The 27,189-nt window shown below is 41.2% G+C and overlaps 1 protein-coding gene and 1 long non-coding RNA gene across 3 annotated transcripts in view; one reads left to right on the top strand and one right to left on the bottom strand.

The window, feature by feature from the left end:
- The window catches only part of Myo3a (myosin IIIA), a 420,268-nt gene that overhangs the window by 53,481 nt on the left and 339,598 nt on the right, over positions 1-27,189 (top strand). The gene's annotated exons all lie outside the window — the stretch shown is intronic.
- Positions 5,500-18,670, bottom strand: LOC110344896 (uncharacterized). 2 transcript variants are annotated; one of them, XR_002387829.2, is made up of 5 exons: positions 18,594-18,670; positions 17,741-17,835; positions 10,683-10,875; positions 7,796-7,957; positions 5,500-5,669 (listed from the first exon to the last, which is right to left on the bottom strand). It is a non-coding gene; the product is annotated as an uncharacterized LOC110344896 (long non-coding RNA). The 2 variants fall into 2 exon arrangements; XR_015449684.1 differs by lacking the exons at positions 17,741-17,835; positions 18,594-18,670 and adding an exon at positions 11,077-11,512.

Below are 27,189 nucleotides of genomic sequence, written 5' to 3' on the forward strand. Positions count from 1 at the left end.
ATTCCAATTTTCTATAGCGTTTTTATCATGAATGGGTGTTGGATTTTGTCAAATGCTTGTTCTGCATCTATTGAGATGATCATGTGGTTTTTGTCCTTGACTCTGTTAATATAGTGTATTACATTTATTGATTTATGGATGTTGAACCATCCTTGCATCCCTGGGATAAACCCGACTTGGTCAGGGTGTGTGATCTTCTTGATGACCCTCTGTATTCTGTTTGCCAGTATCTTGTTGAGGAGTTTTGCATCTATGTTCATTAGGGAGATTGGTCTGTAGTTCTCTTTTTGGGTTGGGTCTTTCCCTGGTTTTGGAATCAAAGTCACACTTGCTTCGAGGAATGAATTTGGAAGCCTTGCTTCCCTTCAATTTCCTTGATGAGTTTAAAGAGTAATGGCAATAGTTCTTTAAAAAGGTTGTAGAATTCAGCAGTGAAGCCATCAGGACCTGGGCTTTTCTTTGTTGGTAAATTTTTTATTACATTTTCAATTTCACTCATTGTTATTGGAGTGTTTAGAATTTCTATATCTTCTTCATTTAATTTTGACAATTCATATGTATCTAGGAATCTGTCCATTTCTTCTGTGTTTTCCATTTTATTAGAGTACAGGTTCTCAAAGTAGGTATTGATGATCCTCTGAATTTCTTCTGAATCTGTTGTGGCTTCACCTTTTTCATTCTTAATTGCATGAATTTGAGCCTTTTCTTTCCTTTTTTTGATAAGATTGGCTAAAGGTTTATCAATTTTATTTATTCTTTCGAAAAACCAACTCTTTGATTCATTGATTTTTTTGTATTGTTCTCTTAGTCTCCATTGCATTGATTTCTGCTCAGATCTTTATAATTTCCTTTCTTGTATGAGCTGTGGGTTTGTTATCCTCTTCTTTTTCTAGGAGCTTGAGTTTCTGCATTAGGTTATTTAACTGAGTTCTCTCTGTTGTCCTAATATAGGCATTCACTGCTGTGAATTTCCCACATAGAACTGCTTTCATTGTGTCCCACAGATTCCTGTATGTTGTACTGGCATTATCATTTACTTGTAGAAACTGTCTGATTTCTTCTTTAATTTCCTCTGTCACCCATTGGTTGTTCAAGATGGTGTTGTTCAATTTCCATGTGTTTGTGGGAGTTTTGCTGTTTCTTATGTTATTGATCTCCGATTGTATTGCACTATGGTTTGATAATATACAGGGAATAACTTCAATTCTTTTAAATTTACTTATATATGTCCTATGAGCTAACATGTGATCTATTTTGGAGAATGATCCATGTGCAGCTGAAAAGAACGTGCATTCTGATTTTGTGGGGTGGAACACTCTGTAAATATCTATTAAGTGCATTTGTTCAATAGCTTCATTTAGTTCTAGAATTTCATTGTTAATTTCTTTTCTAGTTGATCTGTCTATTTGTGATAGAGGGGTGTTGAGGTCCCCCACTACAATTGTATTAGTGCTTATTTAGTTTTTCATGTCCATTATTATTTGTTTTGTATAGTTGGGGGCATTCATATTTGGTGAATATATATTTAGGATTGTCATCTCTTCCTCTTAGATTGTTCCCTTTACAAGTATGCAGTGAACATCTTTGTCTGCAAATAAGATTGCTACACCTGCTTTTTTCTGGGTTCCTGTTGTGTGGAGAACTGTTTTCCATCCTTTTACTTTCAGTCTATGGATTTCCTTTTGAGTTAGGTGTGTTTCTTATATACTGCATATTGCTGGGTTTTGTTTCTTAATCCATTCTGTCAGTCTATTTCTTTTGATTGGTGAATTGAGGCCATTAATATTCATAGCTATAATCGACAGATACTGACTCATCCTTGTCATGATGTTTTATTGTGGTTGGCTCTTTTATTTCTTATCTCCCCCCCCCGCCCTTCACTTCAGTGTCTTACCTTGCATGGTGCCTTCTCTCTGCTGGGCCTCATGGAGTTGTGAACTTCATTGTTTTTTTCTAGGTTATTGCTTAAAATTGTTTGGAGTGCTGGTTTGGTGTTCATGAAATTTCTCAGGTGTTCTTTGTCATGAAAGTATCTAATTTCCCCATTGATTTTGAAAGATAATTTTGCTGGATACAACAGTCTAGGTTGGAAGTTATTTTCTTTTAGGGCTTGAAATACTTCACTCTAGGCTCTCCTTGATTTGAGGGTTTGTGTTGAGAAATCTGCCCATGATTCTGATGGGCTTTCATTTGTAGGTGATTTTTTTTCTTTTCTCTAACTGCCTGTAGAATTTTGTTCTGTTGGGTTTCTGGGATCTTGAATATTATATGTCTAGGTGTAGATTTTTTTTGGTCATGACTGGTTGGATTTCTATATGCCTCACTTATCTGTATGTCCAATTCTCTACTTCTATCTGGGAAATTTTCTACTATTACCCCTGTGAACAGTTTTTTATGTCACTTGTACTTTCTCCTGTTTTTTTCGTGGAGTCCTATGAGTCTTATGTTATTCTTCTTTGCATCATCCAGCAGCTGTTGGATTGATTTCTCATAGTCCCTACTATCTTTAAGAAATCTCTGTTTTCATGGTCCTTAACCACAATCCTGTCTTCTATATCTGATATTCTGTCTTCAGATTCTCTTAGTCTGCTCTGCATGCTTTCAATGGAGTTTTTAATGTCTTGAATATGTGTTTGAATCTGTTTCATGGGTTCTATTTCTTTCTTATGTTGGGCGATCATGTTTTCCATTTCTTTCTTATGCTGGGCATTCATGGCTTCCAGCATGTTTCTGATCTCATCTATTTTCTTATCTGTTTCTGCTCTAGAGCTTCTAATCATGTCTTTCACTCTGCTCACCATGTCTGTATTTATCTGGGAGATTATTTCTGCTTTGAATTTTTCTAGAGCCTCACGTATCTGCTTTGTTACTTCCTGTGCTATCAGTTCAGGGTGTCCAAGTTGTTGCTTATCAGACTTTTCCACCTCATTTCCCCCTGAATTTCCTTTTTGTGTCATGGAACCCTGAGTTTGTGCTTTGCTGAAGTGTCTTCTCATTTTTGTCTTTGGTACTGTCCTTGGTTTAATTCCTGGGTTGATATTTCAAAATTGCTTAATGTAGGTATCTTTGTTGCTTGTGTTTAAAACCCTTGTGGAATGATTGCTTTTCAGAGGTGTCTTCCAGATATAGCTTGTGTTTGGGTTTTGAGACTCTAATGACTCTCGGGCTATTTTATTTTCCTTATACCAAGAAGGAAAACTAATTAGATCAATCACAACATGTTAGCCCAAATGACATAGTCAGCAATACCACAGCATCAGACACAGCTCAGAAAATGACAATTTGTGGTAGTTATTAATCTATCACATTTAACTATGTAAGTTAAATTAAAACCGAGGACCATCCAACATAAATTTATAATGAATAAACTCTTCGATATAGCATCTTTCCCCTTTGGGTGGGGAGTTAAAAGGAGTTGGGGAGGGAGGGACAGGTAGAAAGAACAGGTAAGATTAGCAGTGAGGCCAGAAGACACAGAAAGATCACACAAACTCTTAAGTAAAGTTGTTAAAGGCCAGAGAGAAAGGCAGAAGGAAAGAACAAAGATGTGAATAGAATCACCTAACAGCAACAGGGAGGCTAGATACCAAATTTACTTTCCTTTAAACCTAATGATAAGAGAAGGAAAAAGAGAACAAAAGAACAATAAGGGAGAAATCCGAATTCAGTCCAGAAAGGAACAAATGGGGAGATGAGGAGCAATGTGTGACAGCAAGAGAACAAGTGAGAGAGAGAGAGAAATAAAAGATAACAGAAAGAAAATTAAAATTTGAAGAGTAAAAAAAGTAAAAATTAAGAGTTCAAAATAAGAGGGAAAAAAATTTTTTTCTTTTTTTGCAAATAGCACTAGAAATTATGGGCCTCCTTCAGGGTATGTTTCTGCTGTCCCAGTAAGCCACTTAGGAATCCCTGTGCATATATGAGTCAATGAGTCTCAGCAAGCCAGCAGCAGACCAAGTACAGTGGTCTCATGTGCCTGTATCGTAGAGATTCTCTTTACTTTTCCACTGAGCTTCAGTTTTCATCGAGGAGCCTGAGAAGCCCTCTTTCTGTTACTAACTTCCGCTCTATCTTGTGGCGCTCAGGACAAGGGTCTTTATAATCTCTTGTGCCTCTGTAGTGTAGGTGGGACCAGGTAGAAGAAAAGCCAGAAGAAGGCCAGAGGTGCGGGGGGGGGGGGGGTATTGGGCCTTGCAGGCACCCATGCTGCTAAGCGGACCTCACAGTGGCGTGGGCGGGGCCCGGGACGGCTGTGTAGCTTCAAGCTGCTTGTCTCACCTGCCTCATCGTGCTTGGAGCCTGTCGGATGGCGGTGGGGCTGTAAGTTGCCCCTGGGACCTCACCATGGCATGTGCGGGGCCCGGGACGGCCGTAGAGCTTTGGTAATGTTTCTTTTTAAATCTTAGACTCCTACATTTTTCTCAGCTACATTCCCGGAATTGGAGGAAGTAGATCACAGACATTTATGGAAGGAAACTAAAGTATTCTGTATATCTGGAAGTATAATTTTCATACTCTAAGAAGCTGTGGCATCTCATGTAGCCTGTATATGTTATAAAATCTCTCACCTGGTTTCCGTGTTCTGAAATCAAACCTCTGTCTGACTTTCAAGGCCTTGACCCTCTGGATCCAAACCTCTATACTTTTCTATCCTTGTCTCCATGAGGAAAAAGAAAGAAGAGAACTGAGCTGATGGTGTCCTCACAATAGAACAGACTTTTCATAAGAATCTGTTACCCAACAAGAGTATTGTTATACCCTCATTTGCAACAGAGGATCTGAGTATATGACCTTGTCCAACTGACATATTTAGTAAGTTACAGAACTAGGATTCAGTCCCAGGCCCAGAAATATGACAGGTTAATGCTTTCTTGATCCAGTGACCAGATCAAACAATGCATCTTCCTTCACTTCCACAGTTCTTGCTTCCCTGACTCCTCACTTTATTTCTTTCAACATTTTCCAAGTATTATAAGGCCTTTAAAACCATCAAATCCCGCATCCTTGGGAAATCCTGGGGCCACTTCTACTCTAGTGATTACTCTCTTCCCTAAGCATCTTGTGGCTACAAAGTATTCCAAATAAAATCAAAGGCTTTAGGGTTAGGGAGACATACAGAGGCCAAGCTCAGGTACATCATGGCTGGGTGAGCTTGCTCTGAACTAAAAGTTTGTTTCATTCAGGTAAAAAAAAGGATGCATTGCTGCCTACCTCATGGAGTTACTGCATGACTAAATTCCACAATTGGTGTAAAGAATTTACCACAGTGCCTGGAAAATGGTTTCCCATATTGTATTTTTTGACTGTCAGCTCTACAGATTAGATTATGCTATCACTCTTTGCACAGTTCATCTACTAGCTCCTGGAGATATTTATTAATTGGTTTTTATTTAACCTTTATTCTGTTCTTGTCTAATTTAAAAGCCTTCAAAGCTTGAATAGTCTTCCTATGTATCCTCTGCGTATAACACAAGATCTCAAAAAACATTTTGAGTTGACTTTATTTTGCAATATGATCTCTTTTAAATAGCAACAGGAAGAGCAATTCAAGACGTGCAGTGGATTTTGGTGACACGTTTCCTTTCTGATGATCAGTGGCTCTTTGCCTTGCTTTTCTTCTTCCGGATCTCATATTTTGAGACAGCACTTGAGGGCAGCATTGAGTCAGCCTGCACAGGAAGTGAAGGAAAAAGAAATATGAAATCCAAAGGTAGGGGCCGACAGAAAGGAAGTGAATAATTTTCTACATACGTCACTAGCTTTAAAATGACTGTGCATTTTGCTACACAAATATACTTAACAGCAGCACAGCTCTCTGTGTGCCTCTTGGGAGCTTTTGAGGATAAATGACTTGTTTTCTCCCTAATCCTGAGTGGCAAAGCAAACCATGATAGATTTAACCATTTACACAGCAAAAAAGAGAAATGTATGTGCCTTATTGTAAAGCAAGATAAATTTAGCTACATTTATGATGCACAAAGGCATCTCTTCTGCTCTAGTGATTAAAGGCTTCCTTACTAGTTCGAATCAGTTAAATCAGTTCAATGAAAGTGAATGAAAACACTCCATTAGATCTTTGCCCTGCAGTACTAAAGAGAAGAAAGACAACAACTTGGTAGCAGTGCTTTATTTAGCCAAGCAAGTGCCTAAAACCCACTATGCCCAGCGCAAATTCCACACAATCTTAGTGCCATAAAGATACCACTGCAAATACATGCTTAGCTGCTGTATTGAGGCTCAGCATCTTTGCCTCTGAAGACTGCAAGATCTTTACAGTTCAAACTAGATTACTAATTACCTGATAAAAACAAAGTGGATTTAGGAATTTCCAAAAAAAATTTTTTTATGATACAAAGAAAGTTCACAAAAGAACATCCTTTCTCAGCAACTTGTCCCTGTTTCTGACTTTGACCAGAATCAAGCATACATTTTTACTCCAGTGAGGTTCCTATGAAAATCAGATAGGAAAGTGCAATAACATATGTCAGTTTCTCCATAAGCCCATACCTAATTTCTGGTTTACACATTCTCTGATTTATTATAGGGGTGTTTATTTTTCATATATTCATTCAACAGACATTCACTAAATATCCAATGTGTCCATCAATGGGAAAATAAAGATGGACATATTACTTGTGTTTGAAAGAAGTTAACAATCTAGGGAGAAAGAAATTCACACAAATACAAAAAAGATTACCATCATAATGATTTCTTTTAGATTTGGAACCTACTAAGTTTTTATCATTAAACTAAATTACACCTGGAGTGTAATCTCAGAGAGCAGAAGTCTCATTTTACAGGTGAAGAAAGAGATCCATCTGTAGCCAAGATCACATAGCCAGTTAGTATAAAGCCACCAAAGAGCTTGATGGTACATTTCAACCACATTTGTTATCACTCTTGAATCCAAGATCATTGCAATGACACATACTATCTCTTGAATTTCCTTGTACCTTCTAGGACTCCAGTAAAAATGTTTAATAGACATTTGTTAATTGACCTTACTTTACTATCTCTCATGCTGTCATATGTTCAGACAGAAATCTCACCAATACTATGCCTTTCATAAGCCAGTTCACTTTTAAGATGTTTAGTCTCAGACATTTTTCTAATTTGACCAAAGCAGTGCTTTCTTTTCACTTGTGGCTGGAAATTGATGGAAGAGAGGCTAGCAGGCATTGGATACTAGTATATCTGAATTTGACCTTGCATTTCCTCACATACCATATTCCATCCAAAACTGTCTTCCTAGCTGTATTTTGGAAAGTCAGCATTTAAGGGCATTTCACAAAAAGCCAGTTGGGTAGTTTGTACTTCTAGGCATCCAGGGGCATGCTGGTAAAGATTTAACAATAGAATCTAGGAGAGAGGAAAGCAATGCAAACCATGATAAGCAATATTTGCCAATTTTTATGGCATAAAAACTTTCACCACCGGCAGTTGAAACCTAGCAGTGTATCAGTGCATTCTGAGCCCAGTGTGGGGAAAATGTGCACAGTCCGGTCTCACTGAGCAGTTTCAAGCCAGCTGTGGCAGACTGTGCTGCCCATCTCCAGAAGACGTGGACTCAGCAGTGACCATCCTCCATTGCACAGCCTGACATTCTTGCCGTTGTTTAGCCACGGGAGGTGGGAGAGAGGGCCGGGATTGGCTTGTGGACATGGTAAATACAACAAGCAATGGGGCTAATTCTATGACAAATTTTGAACTTGACAGGAATATAGGGAGAAAATGGTCAGCTATTAACTTATTAAATTAATGAAGATATAAGAGAAAAGAAAGTGACTATACTCACCTGATAATTATTACTTCAACACACGCACACACCTCTGGTCATCTTAGTGAAGTTAATTGGGAAACTGGTGGATAAAATTATAGACGGAGGCTTGACTGAAAACCAACAGCTCCTTCAAGAGTTTAAACCTGCAAGGTCAGCTACTCAGGTCAGACTACAGCGCTGGAATTCAGGAAGCAGAAAGAACCATAAGTAGAAGAAAGAGGGAGAGGGGCTTGAGATGCAAAGCTTGAGCAGCATTTATTTGTGCGTTTGCTCAGTCAGTGAGTCAATGGCTGTTAGCATCCCTCCAAAATTCCGATGTCGCTGATATTAAGAGGCAGAGCCTTGGGGAGGTGGCTGAGTCCTAAGAGCAAAGCCCACACAAGTGGATCAGCGTCCTTATAAAGGGACGAGAAGTTTGCTCTTTGGCCTCCACGGGGGGTACGTAGCCACCAGCCAACCAGGAGGTAGGTCCTCCCTGGAACCAAATCTGCAGTTCCCTGATCTCAACTTCTCAGCCTCTAGAACCAAGAGAAAGAAGTGCCTGTTGTCTAAGCTGCCTAGTCTGTGGCAATTTGTTGTAGCAATCCTGGTTGAAACAATAGGTAGCCATTGGGAATCCTTTTCTGTGTTCTGATATATTTAGTATTTTAGTAAAGAGAATCAAGTAATGAAAAAGCAAAAAATGAAACCAAGCCTTATGCTCTGTAGGAGATTCTGCAGTTATGTCCGTGGCCCAGGTCTACTCCCTGACTCCAACCCTGGGGCCACAGAAAGAGCAAGGGGAGCACTCGAAGCCTCAGTCTGCCCTGGTGATTCCAGTCCAGTGCTGAGCAGTCACCGGGCAAAAGAGCCGCCCCCTCGCCCCAGAGGAAATCCTTCAGTGGCAGGCTTAGGGGGCATCACCAGCCCTGCCCAAACCAACCGGGAAGTACCAGTCTTGGTTCTCAAACGTCAGGCCTGGATTTACATATTTGTTCAGAACAAGAATAGGTTCCCAGCTTCTTCAGCATGGTTTATTTGTGTGCTGCCTGCCTGGGGAGCACACTGGGGCTGTACCTCTCTTCCCTTCCTGCAGCCTTGCTCCCCGACTGTCCCAGTCATCATGTCTGGTAGCAGCCCTTCAGCAAGCTCATCACCTTCTGATGTCAGCAACTCATACATGTATTGTGTTCAAAGCCATGGGATGACTCATATGATTGCTTTCCATACAGTTTTACAAAAATGGAGCTTTAAATTATGTCTCTAAACAGAACTGCCTGAGTTTTTCATTTTAATTTTGCTATTTGAATTTAGATGATAGAGCATATGTATTATAATATACTTTGCACTAATATGAATACCTATGAATATATTTTATGGTAGCATGAGCCCTCATACCATAAATCCTTAACAGTCTGTATTCACAAGACACATGTTCTGATGTAAGGAGAATGGCTCTTTCTTGCCTGATTCACCTGAGGACTCTCCCTTCATGGGCAGTTAAAGTAAGGATGTGTCTTCAGAGGTCCATGTGCTTGATGCTGGTTCTCTGTGTGGTGGTCTTGAGGTGGAAGAACTTTTAAGAGATGTAGCCTGGCACAAGGTAGTTGGGTCACAGAGTATCATTCATAGAAGAGATTCACGCCATTCTCCAGGCACAATGCATTCCTGCACGAATGTGTTCTGAGGAGCTTGGCATTGCCCCTGAGTCTCTTAGGTTTCTTATCTTTATGGGTGCTCTCTTCCTCTTACATTTTCTCCTGTCATGATGCTATCCTCCATGTTGTGATGTGGCCAGAAAGCCCTTACCAGAGGCTAAATAGATGAGACCACCCAATGGTGCACTTGCAGCCTGTAAGTGTGACCTTTTTCTTTACAAAATACCAGCTTTGGTTATTTTGTTATAGCAACCCAAACTGGACTGATACACCAAGGAACATCCATGATTATAGAAACTGTTTCAGACTCTTTCACCTGTAAGTGGATTTGGGAGTGTAAGACACCAACTTCCTTGAATTGCTATGGGGGCAGACGCCAAGGGAAATCGTTGTACATGTTGAGGAACCTAGTGAGAAGTAGTGCTCACTGGGTACCTTTTCTGGTAGTCGACATACCCCAGAGATGTATCATGTGTGTTCACTGACAGCCATGGGCTTCTTATAGGCTCAGAACTAAAGTCAGGGCAGAGTCTGAGGGAAAACAATTGCCATTTAATGTGAAAGACGTGAGACAGTGAGTCCTCAGGCACTGACAGATAAATATCCCCTGAATATTAGAGGGGGCTGCTCTTTCTCTACCTTCCAAGAAAGGGTGGAGAAGGGGCAAAAACCTTCATCTGACTGAATTTCAGAACTGTGGAACTAGACTTTGGATTGGAATGCAGAGTAGAGAACAAAATAAAATGTATGGGTAGACTGACAGAGAAGTCGCCCAATTGCATAGGGAAAAGAAAATCTCAGAAATTGCTAAGTTAGATTTTTCTGCTAAGTGTGGAATTAGACACAGAGAATAAAAAACCAAATTGAGTTATGAAGATGAAGCAGTATCTCCATACAATTGTCTTGCAATTATCAGGACCCTGAAAATGTATGTCTATCACACATATAATCCATGGTAAATTTAGTTATTTAGTGCCATATTACCCAAAATACCTGCCCCACTGTCCCACTCCCTGGTACGAATGTGGCTGATTGAATATTGAATCTGTCTGGAACCACTTAAAGACCGTCAGTGTTTAGACAGAGATAATTGTTTATTAAGTTTACATTATCTCTGATTCTTTCCAGTCAATGTTAATTCTGAGTCTAAATGTAGAGAAAAGAAATGTTTATTGAAGTGTATTCACCGTCTAAACATCAGCTGTGAAGGAGGTTAGCAAGTCATCTTATATGATTATGAGCAAATATGCATTTAAATTCCTTACCCGTTAGGGACTTCCTGATCTCCATATAGATTGTCTCCTTTCCTAGAAGACAGAAAAGCACCCACCGAGGGACCAGAAGGCTGGACGTGCTCCAGGGGCGATGCGGGTGGGTGAGCTGTCTGTGTGGTCTACTCCAAGCTTGGTTTTAAAACAGAACTGGATGTCCTTGTCTTGTGCACGGGACTTTCCTGAGCTGAGTTCCGAAAGACAAGGGGTGAGGGGAGGCAGAGGAAAGTCCAACAAATACATTAAAGATTACTCTTTAAAAATCCACTTGATGGGCCAGGGATTTAGCTCAGTGGTGCCGCCGCCTGCCTCGCAAGCCCAAGGACCCGAGTTCCATCCCCAGAATGGAAAAAAAAAAACGCACTTGATTCATCAGAGTAGAACTGACCTTAGGTATACTGCTTTTTGCGGGGGACGGGGGCAGGTCCCTTCAGATGACAATAAGTTGTCTCTCAAGAACAACTAGTAACAAAGTAACAAGACAAGGAAGGGACAAACTTCTTTCTAAGGCTTTAGATATTTCCCCAAAATATTGCCACCTCAACCATTTACCTGAATCGGAACTCTTTGCTAATTACAATTTAAGGTAATATTTAAAATCTTCCTGCTTTGGGGCCGTTTGTTCCGCCCATCCGGGTCCTAGGGAATGCCTGTTTTACAGTTGAAGCCACGCTGATTTTACCCCCTCCCTAAGGGTGCCTACCTCACTCCTCTCCGAAAATGCACTGCAAGCTGCATTCTGCAGAGGGGGCGGTGTCAGCCCTGCCATCTCCGTACTCAGTACTTACTGACATCAAAGCTACATTCTAATCGTTATAATTGTCCCCCCCTCCCTTGACTGTCTTTGATAGAGTGAAGCCAAGTACAACACAGGCAGGAATCGCAAGTTCTCGCTGCCCCTCCCATTGTCACAAAATTGCCCCCCCCCATCCTTCCCTCCAGCCTGAGGAGGGGAAAATACGGGGCTTTGGGGAGGGAACCTGACTGTGCGAACTTCCCACCCTCCAGCGCCTCCCCACCGGGCCCTGACCCGCTGGTGGAGCCCTTTGTCCCCGCTGAATGACAGTGCGGCGGGGCCGTGGATGAGGCCGCTGTCCTGTGCGCAGGCCCAGCCCGACGCTGTCAGCAGCTGCAGAGGCCCTCGGAGCCTGTCAGCTGCCCCACCTGTGGCTGCCGCACCCCGGCCAAGAAATCAATTGCTTAGAAACATAAAATCAATCGGTAGGCTCAGATGGGAAAGGGTTAAGGAACACAGGGTCAGGCAAGGCGACGAGGGAGGCCTGTTGCTGAGGACCTTCTCTATCTAAGTGTGTCGCGTTTGCAGCCATGGGTCTAGCTTTCAAACACAAGAAAGACAGCACGATTAGAACTAAAAATGGGGGAAAGAGGCAATTTACAAAAAACGGCTTAATGCCCGTTGCTTCACATCGGGACATTCAGATGTATTCTAAAAGAAAAAAATGGAAACAAGTTTCCTCTTCTATTTTTGTATTCTGCTAGTCTAGTTTTGCGTTTAATTTGTTGGGTTTATTCATTCTCCTTACATTTTATCTGCTATATTTTTCAGTGCTAGCACAGAGAGGTAAATTTTGTTCTCCATATGTATTTCATGGACTATTTTCTAATTCATATTTTCTTGTTTCCCTTGAACTTTTTTTTTAAACTAGAAAAATAATAGTTCTGATTCCGTTGCAAAAATTGTTCCTCACCATGTGACTTTTCATATCAGTTGCTTGCAAAATAAAGCATGAATGCTAAGATCTCTTGCAGCTCTTAAATTGTGTGACTCTATAAATCAGTTTCCTACAGTATTTTTAAATGACTTAGACAAGACATTTGGAATATGGAAATAAGGGATATGGAGGAAAGGCGTTCCTAATAGGACAACCTGTTTCTTTGGAACTTTCTCCAGTGGAGAAGCAAAGGTCAGCAATACCAAGGTCACAGTGAGGATGCAGCAATATTCTGAGTAATTTTGATGCAATAGTAAGGCTATCATTGCCAAGTGAATTTGTTAAATTAAATACAGGGTTTTTTTAGTATTTTGCTTTATTTTAGTTTTAAAACAAATACATCTTTGACCCTGGCATAGGAAAGCATTGCATATTCTACATTTGAATTGAAAAAAAATAACTCACTAATTTTTCTTCACCAATAGACATTTAGGGGCAATTTAATTCAATTAACAATGAACTAATTCAACAAACTTGTATCACATGTCAACTGCTAGTGTATGCTGAAAATAAAATATACTTTCTTTCCCCAAGGTACTTAATTAAAACCTAGTAACTTGAATAAAAACAACTGCATGAATAAAATAATCCCAACTACCATGTTTTAAGCACTTATGTGGATTTAGTCACTTTGATATACATCTAATAGATCTAATCATCAAAGCAGTGCCACAAAGTATCATTCTTATTCTGGTTTTACTGATGGAAACCCAAAGATCAGGGAAGTTAGATGACTTGCCCAAAGCCAAACAGCCTACTTAGGTATACTGTGAGTGCAAGTCTTTCTACACTACACCTAGCCTACATACCACTATATTATTATAAGATGTGATATATATATTATTTTTATAAGATAGATATAGAATGAAGTATTTTATGTTTATAAGAGATATATTATAAGAAAGAAAATGGAATTCAAAAATGGGATAAAGATCAATGCTGAGAACATTCTAAGAAGAAATGTAGCTGACTTTTACTCCTAAGCGACCCTGGGGCTAGCTAAGCTAGATTCCTTGTCACCCCTCCTGCAGTACCGTGGACTTCCCCTTTCATAATACACATCACCCTTAAAATTACGTTTTAAGAAACTTCCCCACTAAGAGCATACGTCTCATGAGGACAGGAGCCACTCAAGTGCTGATAAATGTTTAACCATCAATTCTTCAGGCTTAGGGTCTCTGAGGTTCAGAGTCCCCTGACCCACTCACATTCTTGCCTAACAGCCAGCAAAATCCCTGAGAACACAGCTATCAGCTCTTGAAAGCCAGTATGCCACATTCTACCACTGGAAACCGCCAGCAGGAGCTGCCTGTGTTGGTTATCACTGAATCCCCGGACCAGAAACTTTATGCAGACACTCAGTATTCCTGTTGAGTGACTATTTCTAGAAAGTTAAGCTTTTCTTGCCATCTTGTAGTTACTCAGGCAGTCAGAATTCATATCTTACGGGAAGCCAAAGTCTGGAGCTTGGGAAAACTGAGAAAGAACTCAGGGAATTACAAATTTGCTGGCAAAATTCTTCATCACGACCATGTGTACACAACTGTTGCACTGTGGCTGAGAGGGGATGGGAAAGACTAACGTGCTATATTTATTATGGCTCCATCTTTGTACATAATATTGAACTTACTACACTTAAATTTTATAGGCTCAGGCAACACAATCCTAAAACACTTAGTAGTATCTTGGTTGGAAAATTTATCACCTTCTCTTCATCTTTCAAATATAGAGAGAGTAAAATGTGTTATCATTATGTACTGCAAACATGTACTGATAAAAGTAGAAAAACAAAAAATGTAGACCGAGTAGCAAATTCCTCCAACCAAGAGTGTTGGAGGCAGGAAGATCACCAGTTTGAGTTCAGCCTGGGCAACTTAGCAAGTTAGCAAGACCTTGTCTCAAAAACCTAAAAAAGTTCTGGGGATTTAACTCAGTGCAAATGCCTCAGGTTCAATACCTAGTGCCAAAAAGTAAAAATAAAATAAAAATGTAGGAGATGAGGCACAATGATAAGAAAGCACGCAAGACGGAGCTAAGCCAAAGGACACTACTGATTACTAACAGTCATTATTATTGTGCTTTTTATTGTCAAGACTTAGATGCCTTTGTCCTCTATCAGATGATGAGGCCCTAGAGCAGTGGTGGCAAACCTGTGGCACATGTTGCAGAGTGGGTACGCAGAGCCCTCTCTGTTTGCATGAGAGCCAAACCGCCCAAGCCAAGGGTTGGCAGCTTATCAGAGTGCACACAATGGCGAAGATCACATTAACTGTGCAAAAGCACGCCAAATGCAAACTTCCACCTTCCAACAAAAAGCTGTTTGTATGACTGAAAGCTCTGCTCTTGTGTTTTTCTTTTACGAGAAAATGTTAATGTATGAGTTGTTTTTTCTAAACTAAAACCTTAGTATTTGGGTTTAATGGCAGTGTTCACACTCTGCCATAAATAAGTGGGTTCTGATTGCAGTTTGGGTACTCTTCTCTAAAAGGTTCGCCATCTCTGGCCTAGAGGAAAACTGAAGTGCTCCACACGTTCTCCTGTACCTTTTCCACATGGCTCCTGCAGTGAGTCCTCCAATTAAGTAAATACACCTTCCACAGTGAAGTGAGTTTGCCAACAGTCGGATCAAGCCAGCTGACCCACACTGTTCAGGGCATTAGTCTGAATTCTCAGCTACTCTGTCTCACTTCACAAGTTGTATTTCTCCTTATTGAAAGCAAGGACTGCAGAGCTAGACTGTCACACTTAAAATTCTGGCTGTTCCTTGGTCAACTCATTTAACCTTTCTGTCTATTTCCTCTCCTGCAAAACAAGGAAAATAACTGCATCTACCTCAACAAACCACTATAAAGATTAATTGTAGAGGTGTGTATAAAAAGCTAGTAGTCAGCATCATCAATAAATGTGAACTATTTTATACATATTTTGTGCTTATATTTGCCCTGCCCCCACCTTAAAATATTTCTAATTTCTTTTGAAATGTAGTTGATTACTTTCTATGATATGGTTGATTATTACTTGGATGTGTTACAGCCTTTGTGTGTGCACATATGATCTCTCACAGGCAGCTACAAAAGTCCTATGTAGTCAACATTTGGTATCTCTGAAAAGCCTCTGGCTGTTAGCTGGAAAAGTCACTATCTTCTAAAACAGTACATAAAATACGTCTGACTTCTGGTGGCAGAGGTTACGCTGGGAAATGATGCTCTCTCAGTCCTTTAGAATTAACTCTAAAAGGTGTTTTATAATGTTTGAAGTGGAAATTATCTATCAGTGCTGATAAAAATGCATTGCTGAGGGAGATGGCGTCTTTAGAGAACATGATATTTACCAGAATCATCGCCTGGGCTCATTTGCTGTGGTCAATGGCGATTCCACAGCTGGATACATAAGTGAAACAGATCAAAGAAGACATTTCACACCGAAGGAACAAGGACCAGCACCTTCATCTCAAAAGCTGTGAACGTGTGGCCTGATCTTGTCTCCAGCTGGCCTTTCACCTGCCATGGGCCTCCTCATCTGCAAAAGAGACTGATTGGATGAGGCAGGCTCTGGGGTCCCTCTAGGTCTTCCCGCACGTCTGTGGTTGGCACTCGGACCATCAGAGTACCTCGATTTCACGACTCGAGAAAGGCAGGACAACCTGATTCTTTGGTTGATAATGAGATCTGGCACCCCTCTCTCTCATCTAATGTAAGCACTGCCCTTCCGTGGAGGCTTCTATGGATAGTCTCATGAATTCAAGACCACATGTATTAGAAGAAGCAATTATATGATGAATGAACACAGTTTTTCATTACTTAATTCTGAGTATTTTTAAAGTCATCTGCATATCAATAGATCAGAGAAACCAGAGGACACTGTTCAGCTTCCTGGTGCCACAGGTTTATTTTTCAGATCATCTGATGGAGGAGCCTCGATGAACATTCACTGACTTCTCTGAATTCTCTGAATGGTATTAGCTAGGGCGGGCATTGGGGATTGAACCCAGGACCTTCACACTGAGCTATATCTCAAGCCCTTTCTTTGCTTTTTGTTTTGAGACAGGATCTTACAAAGTTGCTAAACTGCCCAGGTTGGATGTGACTTGTGATCCTCCCACCTCATCCTCCTAGAGTGCTGGGTTTACAGGACTCACAACACATGGCAGGTATTAGCTTTTAATAAAGTTTCAGGGATTGAAAAGCGCACTTCTTAGCAAATTCAGGGCAAGTTGCAATGTCTTGCCTCTTATTTTCATGTTCTGCCGGTCTGATGTAGATATTCCAGGGAAGACAAGAGCGTATGCACCATGTCACTGTTGTCTTCAAAAAGGGTCACAAATGCAGGGCCCATGGAGTTATAGCTCCCTATATGAGCTCCTTTAAGAATACTTGTCTATACTTTGTTTCTGGTTAGAAAGACATTTTAATGATATTCATTGTTTCTAATTATAAAAAGCTGATATTGTAAACTGATATTGAAAAAGTATTAGAAGTAGTCAGAAGTACAAAATTACTTGTAATCTCACCAATCAGAGATAACTACTATTGATGTTGCACTACATTTTGTGCCAGGTTTTTCTATGTGTGTGTGCATGTACAAGTATATATGTGTATATTAAAACAAAAACACAACAAAACAAAGAAGATGCTCTCTTTTGTTTTTTTGTTTTGTTTTGCTTTGTTTTTGTATCAGGAATTAAACTCAGGGCCTCGTGCTTGCCAGGCAGGTGCTCCACAGAAGAGCTACAGCCCCGGCAAAATACTCTCTTTTGTGACCTGAGTTTTCTTCTAGAATCATCTAGAATTATGTAGATAATGTTTGCCAACATCCATACATATTAATGAAGCCATTTTTAATGATGGCATAGTGTTCCATTATATGATTTAGTATAATTTGCTTTTTATTTTCATCTGAAAACTTTTCACAATTTGTTTAATTCCATTCTTAAGTATTTAGCTTCTTACTATTTTTTACTCTTACAAATTAAAATATGGTGTATATCATTGTATGTAAATTATAGTACAGATCTATAATTACCCCACTGGAACAATTTAATTGCACTGGAGCTACCAGATCAAAGGATATTTCTTCTTCCCTCCAGCACTCACTGGGAAGGTCTGTTATTTTATGGCATGCTCACCAAGATTTCAAATTATCTTAATAATGTGTCAATTTGATGTGAGAAGAATGACAGTTTGGCCTCCCGAGATTACCAGCACAGTAATTTTTGTCTTGCATAAGTCTTTTTTGTCCTTTCATGTGAATTATCTATTTAGGTCTCTTTTGTGTTCACAGAAAAATTGCTAAAAGAATTTTTACAAGTCTATATGTTACCACATGTTGTAGTCACCACTTGAGTGATAGATTCTGGCTGCATGAAGAAATTCCAATCTTCAGAAATTCCCAGGGCAAACTCTGAAGTCACCAGCCTTAGGAGGGATGATACAAGTCACAGGGGCAGTGGATGGATACTTTCCCTAGCTACTGAGACCTGGCATTCCTTGTTCTCAATATTGAAACATCTTGGTGCTATTATAAACTGCAAAACTAGAGATTCAATTTAGAAAAAAAATAAGATAATTCTTGGACTATGGTCATACATTTTAGCACCACAAATCCTATTAATTTTTTTCCATGAGCATCAAAGCCTAGCTAGGATTTAAGAGTTTCCTGGTATGGCATGGAACTGAGTGAGGACTTCTGCCAAGGCAGTGACAGCTATTCCCACATGACATGTATAAGACATGAAAGAACTCTGATGCTTGGAAACCCAAGAAATACAGGCAGCAAGTACCTCCACACTATGGAAATCCGGGGATTATATAGCACCTAGATATTTCAGGCTCAAGTGACTGACTTAACCGTTTGCCTGGATAGCCAAATAGATTTTTTAGATCAATTCACAAAGTTATCCTAGGAGGTCATCTCTGTTTCCTTTTAACTACATAAGACATCTACCACTCTTATTTCTACCTCAAAGTCTATGTAATGCACCTGTGTGTTGCTTTTTAGATTCACAAAATCTTACTTGTGTTCAAATATATATAAAATAGTACTCAAGAATCTGACTCCCCCAGAGACACTGCATGGCAAAGTAACAGGATTCCTTATTTTATCTGATTACTCAAGTAAGGCATCAGGGAGAAGCCACATTGCTGGGCACAGAGCATGTCTGCAGATATCTTACAGAGTTGCCGATGCCTCTGGTTGCCACAAGCCTGAAAACAGTGGAGTCAGCTGACCACCAACTGAAGCCTCTGCAATTGTGAGCCCAAAGAAAGCTTTTCTCCTGTGTGATGCTTATCTCAGAAATATGTCACAGTGAGGGCTTACTAGCACAATGATCACAGGGAACTAACTGTTTTAAAGAGCACAACTACTTAACAAAGAAGGGAAGCACAACAAAATGATTACTTGAATTTATTTTTCATTGACAATTGTCAATATATGGTCAATATCTTCTGTTCTTGCTTCATTTCTTTAATTTGATCCATTTCCAAATGTCTTTCATTTTTACTCTGCCATCATATATTTCCTTTGGGTACTTTTTTCTCTTTTAAATATTAATTGCCTCATGTTAATCCTAATTTACACATAATTCTGATTTACATGACGTTAAGAGTTGCCATTTCGCCTAAATAACATTATTACCCACTGTGTGCATCCTTACAGGCCAGGGTCCTGTAAATCTGTTTCTTCTAGTCTTCCATAACGTTTCTTTAAAGGGAAATTTGTTTTCTGTCTGTTTGAAAAATTAATTTCCTATGAAAATATCTTCTTGCCCTGTAGCCTGAGTGTTTCTGCCCCACTGTGCGGCATTGTCTCGGGTCCCATGATTCACCTTGATTATTCTGTGGTGAGAAGTGTCTGACGTTCTTACGTGGACGCCACGTTCTGCGTTCCGGTCACCGCCGTACTCTGCCCTCCCAGTTTGCTTCCTTTACTTCATGTGCTCAAGGCCAGCTCTGATGCTTTCACTGGCAACTCCTGGGAAAGAGAAGAAAGCAGGGACTTGAGATCGGGAGGCTGCCTGAAGGAAGAGCTAGAGAGGCTCAGACGTCCCTTTGTTTTACAATGCCACTTTTGCTAACTGTTAATACAAATGCTTTGATTTATGAAGAAATTGTTTTTTAGCTTGTTTTGTTTTTGCAGTTCTGTTAATATAAATCCATTGATTCATGATGAAAGTGTTGTTTTTTAATTTTCTATTTGAGTTTATGGCCATGCATTCCTAATATTACATTAGGAATAAAGCCATTGCTGATAATGTGGTTCTGGACCCTTGATATGCACATAATAATGCTGATTACATTTGCCTGCAAGTGAATATGGGGTAACAATAAACATCAGTGCCATAACAGGCTAGCGGCCCTGTGTGATGTTTTCAGAATTAACTGTGAATCGGTTATCACTTTCATTTATGACATAAGGGATAAAAACAAGTGGAGTAATTGAGCAAGCAGGCACTCTGAGTGTGGCTATTTTGAGGAGCAGTAGGCGAATCACTAAGTGTACTTACTGGACAGCCATCTGTCCGTGGATGCATTTCATGTTAAAGGATGATGTATACTAATTGCACAATATAAATCACCAATAAAGATTGTACTAGTCCATTTCTAACAGAGGAGGGACCTCTGCAGAAAACACCTCTGGGCTACAGGAACAAGTCAAAGCCAATTAGAATGCATATTCTCAGACTTCACCCAGAGGTTTTCTTTGTCCTTGCGGGACAGGGCCCAGGAATCCACATTTTATGAAATTCCTGCTGATATTGATGCATGTGACCCTCAAGCCTCACTTTGGGAACCAGAAGCACACCTTACATTTTCAGAAGAAACAAATACCTACTTACATTATCCCAAGTCAGTGCTCTCTTAGATTCAAGGGAAACTAAGCCGTACTCACAGATTCTGGGTCGAGGGGCAGAAATGAAGGAGGAATATATTCACCTGCTTTAACTCCATTGCTTTACAAAAACGTTTTTTCCGGCCCACATTTTTAATCCTAATGAATTCCCACCTGGGAGAGGAGGTACAGACTTGGCCCTCTTACCATTCACCTGACATTGACTGATGCTGGCCAAAGAGCCACAGTCAACTGAAATACTCTGGCAGAGTAAACGTTCCCCTCTCCGGGGGAAAGAGTCCAAGTGTGTGCTCAGAGCTCCTGTCCTGCTCTGGGCTCTGAGATGGCAAATGTCTGCGAACTGTTTCCGCTCCTTCCTCCTGGAGGTTCTACAGGAAGTAGAATTGGAGTCAGCGGGGGAGCTTAGCAAAGACTAATTCCCCAGTCCATCCTTGGGGCTCTGATTTCAATGAGGAGCTAGTTTGTAGGTGGGATGGTGCCTGAGCTGCTTCAAAAGGCTGAACTACGCAGGAGTAGACGAGGTGGGAAGGGCACCATAGGTACAATGGAACAGAATGGCACGGTTGCCTGCCACTTAAGCAGGCACTCATTCATTCATCTTTTGGATACCCACTATATGCAGAACATGAGCTACAGGCTGGGAAAAAAAGAAAATGGAACACAAAACCTACCCTGGGAAACTCAGCAGCCTTGAAAGGACCCCTGGAGTCTGGATGCGGGGACTTCCAGCCAGCCTCTCTGCCCTGACTGCTCCTGTTAGAACCAGCTCGGAGGAGGCCACCCGCCCTGCACACCCACCCATGCTTCCCATTCCCTCAGAAGAAGTCCAAAGTCCTCACGCTGGCCCAGTTCTCCAGCCCTTCCGTGCCTCTGACTCACCTTCTTTATCCTTCCCTTCCCAGCCCAAGGCTTGGCCTCACTGTCCCCTCCCAGCCTTTGCCTGTAGGGAGGTTTCTCCCCTCAGGTACTGCACACCGCTTATCCCTCTGGCCCAAACTCTTCTCCTGGACATCTGCACATCTCCCCTCATATTTTTTTAAGTCTCTGCTGGAATTTAACCAAATCCAGGAGGCTTCAGCAACAAACCCATTACAAAATATCCAATCGCAAATGGCTCTCATCTCACCAGACTCTTCTTCCTTCTGTTCTGTATTTGTCTTCACAACACTTTTTCCCACATGACATGTTGCGTCTTTCTTTGCTGATTTGGTCTTGCAGTCTTTAATCCTGTGTTAGAAGAGTAATGTTTCACATAGGGCAATATTCTGTGCATCAATGTAACCCAAACCAGGTCTACTGGTACCTGGCCCCACAGTTATCAGACATATATGTGTATTGAATGAATGAATGAATGAAAGCATGAATGAGTATTTGGGAAGCCATAAGAGTTTGGTGTAACTAAAGCATGAAGAGGGGCAGGAAATGGGCTGGGACAGAGGCAGAGGCCCACTCAAGAAGGAACATTAATGTCTTGCAGAGGAACCGATTTGTGTTTTTTAGAGTGATCCCGTTGATCAAGTGTGAAAGATGAATTCAATTATTTCCTCATTTTTTACATGAACACCTGAGTCACAAACAGGTTGAGTAATTTGCCCAAGTTCACAAAATAAGGGAATCACTAAGATGCCAACTCAAGAAGTTCATCTCTAGATGAACCAGTAGGCTCCCCTTTTTTCCATAGAAATAACGCTTTTTTCTGGCCTTTTTCCTGTCTTTAATTCATTGTATAATTTAACCCAAAAATACACTACCTGAGCTTAGATACAGCAAGCATGCATTTAATTCCTTTTTTCCAATGGAAAAAGTATCACATGGAGCCCTTCATGCCAAGGCCAGCATTTCTCTCTCCTCCTGTACTAGCAGTCGATGTCAGCTGTTGGAGGGGCAGGTGTCTCATGCAAGAAGCACTGCGCCAGACCTGGCAAGGCATGTGCCCGCAGGGTCTAGAGTCATCCCGGGGCCAGATGGGACCAGCTCAGAGGAGAAGCCAGCTTCATGGAGGATTCAGTTATGAGGAATACTTGCACTTTTGATAAGTGACCCTTAAGAGGCCACAGGAGCTATTGGGACGTAGATATAAAATGCCCACAAGTCTTATGTTCATAGGCGGGCCTTCAGGGAGGTGACGGGTTCACGGGGGCACTATGCTCATCAGTGGGTCAATCCATTGATGTATTCATGGCCAAATGTGCATGAGGAGGCAGGGGCTGGTTAGAGCTGGGTCGCAGTGTTGCGGGAAATATGAAATATGAAATATTATATCTCTCAGCCTGTTAACTGTATGACATGCCGAGTTTTCATGTTTTAGAAATCGAAGAATGAGTCCTAGGAAGGTTGGAGGTTAAGAGTAGGAAGATTCTTATTGATCGGAAAGCTTGTGAGGGGCAGGAGGGGTCCCGAGTGGGCAGCCTGGGACCCCACTTTACAGAGGAGTTTAGAGGGTGAAACCCAGATGGGTACAGGTGGGCCCCAGCCGTGATCATCCACTAAGGTCACAGGTGCAGTCACTCAGGTGATGGTGTCCAGTTGGGAAGCGAGTCACGTAGCAAGTGTGGATGGAGAGAACAAGGATTCTCCTAGCAGGCAGTGGGTCCAGAGCTCTCTGGTCACCCCAGGGTGGTCGATGCCTGTCTAGGCTTCACTAAGCCCAGTGCTTTGAAGAAGTCCGTGGGTCTGGTCATCCTGTCTGCATCTTGTTTTTGTTTTGTTTTTGGTACCGGGGATAGAACTCGGGTCCTTGTGCTTGCGCAGCAGTCTTGTCTCCATCGTGAGGCCTGGTTTTCAGTTGTGGTGCTGTGGTGTGTTTCACCTTTGTCCTGGCCCTCTCAAGGACTCAGCCCTATCTGACTGCCTATAATATTTCTACCTAGCTCATCTATCTATAATAACAGGAAGGGTATTTACTGTCGTCAGCTGCTTCCCTCTCTGCTTTCTGGATGCCATGTTGTGAGCAGCTTTCTTCTGTCATACCCTTCCACCATGCCATTTATGTCTTGGAGTCAGCCAACCATGGAGTGAACTTCTGAAAAACCATAAGCCAAAATAAACCCTTCCTCCTTTAAGTTGGATTTTTTGGTCCCAGCCAGGAGAACACTAATCCAGGAGGGGACTGACCTTCATCAGCTGGGGCATCTGTCTCAAGTCACTGAAAGGTAAAAGTGAGAGAGGTACAGAGGTTGAGGAAGAGCATTCTAGACACATAGAACAAGGAGACAGAGAGCAATATACTGATTTGTTTGCTTGAAAACAAGAGTTAGACCTGGATCCTGTTCTCTATTCTTGAGTGATAGGTTTCCAAGGAATCTCACCACCGAAGATAAACAAGAACTCTGATCTCATGTGAATGTCTTTGGCCTCCTATGAAATTCATTTTCCTTTGTCTGGGCTTGAAAATGATGGTGTTTATACATACAGAAGGGCTGTGTGCTTCAGTGACTTTGAAAGGGTCTCATCCTAGCTATGCAAAAGTGCTGGATGGATACTCAAGGCTATGGTAAAGTTTTGTCCCAGGAAATTTTGCAAATATTAATCCATCCACTTTGGAAAAACTGGAAAAGTTAAACTAATTGTACATTTACTTTAGGACATCCCGGTACTGTTTTCTTCAAGGGCTCAAAAATACCAACTAGTTTATATATTTATGAGTTCACTAGGTTAGACATGAGCAGCTCTAGTTGAGAAAAAATAAACTCCAAACACCCTGATTTCTAACTGAGTTTTAAAAGCAACATAATGGGGGTGGGAGAGGGCAGGGCATACTTGGAGTTTCCCCCAAAGTTCAAACTGCTTTGCTGTATTTTAAATTGTTTTTCAGAAGTAGCTTTGTGGTAGAAATAAATCTCACATCAGTGTACCTACAGGACACCTCAGTCTTCACCCTTTTCCAAGAACTCTGAGATGTGTAGAGATGTCATTTCCCCCAGCTTCAAGACGAGAAAGTATGTTTAACTGGCCTCCCTAAATTTACATGACTAGTTTAATGAATAATCAGGCTGGGCTTGGGCCCTGACTTTGGCTTGGGCCAAGTCTTTCTTCAGTAATTTCCATCACGTCAAATAGCAAAGAAAGCATTTAAAGAATGTAACAATTTCCTTTGGCTGTTTTCATTTGACAGTAAAAGATGTCTTAATATGTCAGAATCAAACCACCATCCCGCACTGAACAATGCAGAGGATTTAAAAAAATGTCCCCACAGTATACTGATCTCATAGCAGATCCTCAAAAGTATTTACTGAAAATGAATAAATAAGTAACAGGATAACATATAAGAGGCTGTTGTCTTAGAAGGGAATTTTCCTTCTGAGGTCTGGTCACTGTTACAGTGAAGGACACAGCTCAAAGTGCCTGCCACCTGCTTCCTTCCCTGCCCGCCACACCACAAACCCAGCCCAGGCCAAAGGGCCCATGTTTATACTGTGTAGTTTATTTTATTTTATCTTATTTTATTTGCAATCCTGGGTAATGAACCTGAGCCATCACACTAAGCTACATTCCAAGCCCTTTTTTATTTTGAAACAGGGCTGTGGTAAGTCACTAGTCCAGGCTGGGCTCAAACTTACAGACCTCCTGCCTCAGTCTCCCAGAGCGCTGGGATTACAAGTTCACAAGCATGTGCAGCTGTGCCTGGTTTACACCGTGTAGTTCGAACCATTGTACCAGCGTTGGTTACTTGCTATAGTTTGGACCTTGAATGTCCTCCAGTGGCCTATTTGTTATCGGCTTGGGCCTCAGAATGGTGCTTCTGGGAGGTGGTGTCACCTCTAAGTGGGAGACAGGGAATCCAGAGAGCCCAACCCCTCCACATTCCCTTTGGCTTCCTGGCCAGGAGAAAGCAGTTTTGCTGCACTTGTGTTACCACCGTGGTGTGCTTTCTTCCCACGGGTCCAGAGCAATGGGGTCGACCGATCACAGACCGGAACCTCCAGAACAGCAGGCTCCTTTTCTCTTCAGAAGTTAACTATGAACAAGTATTTTTATTACACTAACAGGATGCTAACTAACACAATCCCTGCCTCCCGAAGAGCCAATCTGTTTGGACAGTCAAAGACCGTCAAAGTATCTCCACCGACAGTTTGAATTCACGAACCATAAATCATAATCAGAAATTAAAGGTCAGCACAGCAAGATACAACTTCTTACAATGAAAAGCAATGAAAACAAGCGAAAGGGAGCAGCCGAAGTCAGCTTGTGGGATGAGACTGTCGTTTCGGTGCAGGGAGAAGGAGAGAGGCAAGACTGTAGAGAAACAAACCTACACCCAGAGAAGCAGAGGGAGGCAGGGAGAAGAGGAGGAGGAGGCCAGGGAGGAAAAGGGCAGGAAGGACAGACAGACAGACAGGTAACCCAGGGACCGCGCATGTGGCTCTTGGCTTCCAAAATGTTTACCGCCATTCTCGTGAAGCTCAGCTTTTTTTCCACTTTTTAAAATTTCCGTCTATTGTCTCAACAATCTTTCCTATGCTTGCCGTATTTTATTCCACCCTCTCCTGTTTTATTCCAACCAAGAATTTTCACTACAACAGTGTATTTTAAAGTTAAAAATCAAAACTCTTTAAATGAAGTTGAATAGGAAAAGCACTGTATTCTTCAATTGTGCTTTAGGGTGATGATTTTTATTAGGGATTTTGTGCCAATGCCCTTAGCAGGACCATTGCTAGCTCACATTGCTATCTAGGGCACTTGAACAAATAAATGCATCCTCCCACCTTGCCGAAAGGCTATTTCAATTCATTTCCAGAGAATTCTGGCACTTGGAACTAATGAATATTTTAAGAGATTCAAAGCATTTATGGAAGAAAGTTTATTGCATAATTTCTGTGAGAACAAGAAAATATTTGGCTTCCTTGAACATGATAAATAACTAATTTGCCAATAAATGTATACTATCATCCTGACACGTAAATGGATGAATGATTACCTCCCTTGGCCTTGTAGACGCACAATTTTCCTTTTTTCTAATGTAACTATGATTTATTATAGTAATGCCCCAACATAGCTATTCCTTGCTTGAATCAATATATTTGACACACAGTGTGATGAATGTATATACATATATAGATTTATATATTCACATATATTTTTTTCTTTTAACAAGTATTCATGGAGGATCTACTATGTATATCATGACACTGGGTATTGGTTGGGGACAAGGATACACAGGACTCCATTCCTGCTATCAGTAGTTAATGGTAGGTTGAGTATTAATTGTATGTAAGATTCTGCTAAAATGCAGGTATATTGTGTGTTTCCAAAGGAGGCATGTATTTGTCAGCTTTCTGTTGCTGGGACAACATACCTCACACCTGTAACTTAAAGGAAAAGAGGTTTATTTTTGGCTCACAGTTTCAAAGGTTTAGTCCATGGTCAGCTGGTTCCAAGGGAGAAATATAATGGTTGAAGTGTGTGGCAGAGGAAAGTTGCTAACTCATGAGGGCCAGGAAGCAGAGAGCAGGGGAAGAGCCAGAGACAGAGGAAGGGGCTGAGGACAGAAATGCCCTTTCAGGCTATGTTCCCTGTTATCTAGTTTCCCCAACCACACCCTGCCTCCTAACCACACACTGCTGTGAACTCATAGTGCTCCATGATCCAATCACCTTGCAACAAACACACCTCTGACTACATAAACCTTTTGGGGGACATTTTTCATCCAAACCGTAACAAGGCTAGCTTGGAGAATTCTGATTCCTTCCCAGTCTGGAGGTCCATAACCTGTTGGGGAAGTTGATCTGAATAAGCATTCTCCTCTCCTCCATTCACGTTTCTATCTACCTTGCTTAGCATAAGAGCAGATGAATCAATGATGAATGGATGGATAGAAGAACACACAAACTAGTATATGCTGAAAAATTTTGCATGTGAAATCTGGTGCACTCGGGACAACAATGAGCCTTTTACTACCAATTTAAATAACATGGGTT

Source organism: Heterocephalus glaber, unplaced genomic scaffold (genome assembly GCF_053883595.1).
Source record: "Heterocephalus glaber isolate CG9 unplaced genomic scaffold, H.glaber_assembly_v1.0 deba00000768, whole genome shotgun sequence".
NCBI classification, from domain to species: domain Eukaryota; kingdom Metazoa; phylum Chordata; class Mammalia; order Rodentia; family Bathyergidae; genus Heterocephalus; species Heterocephalus glaber.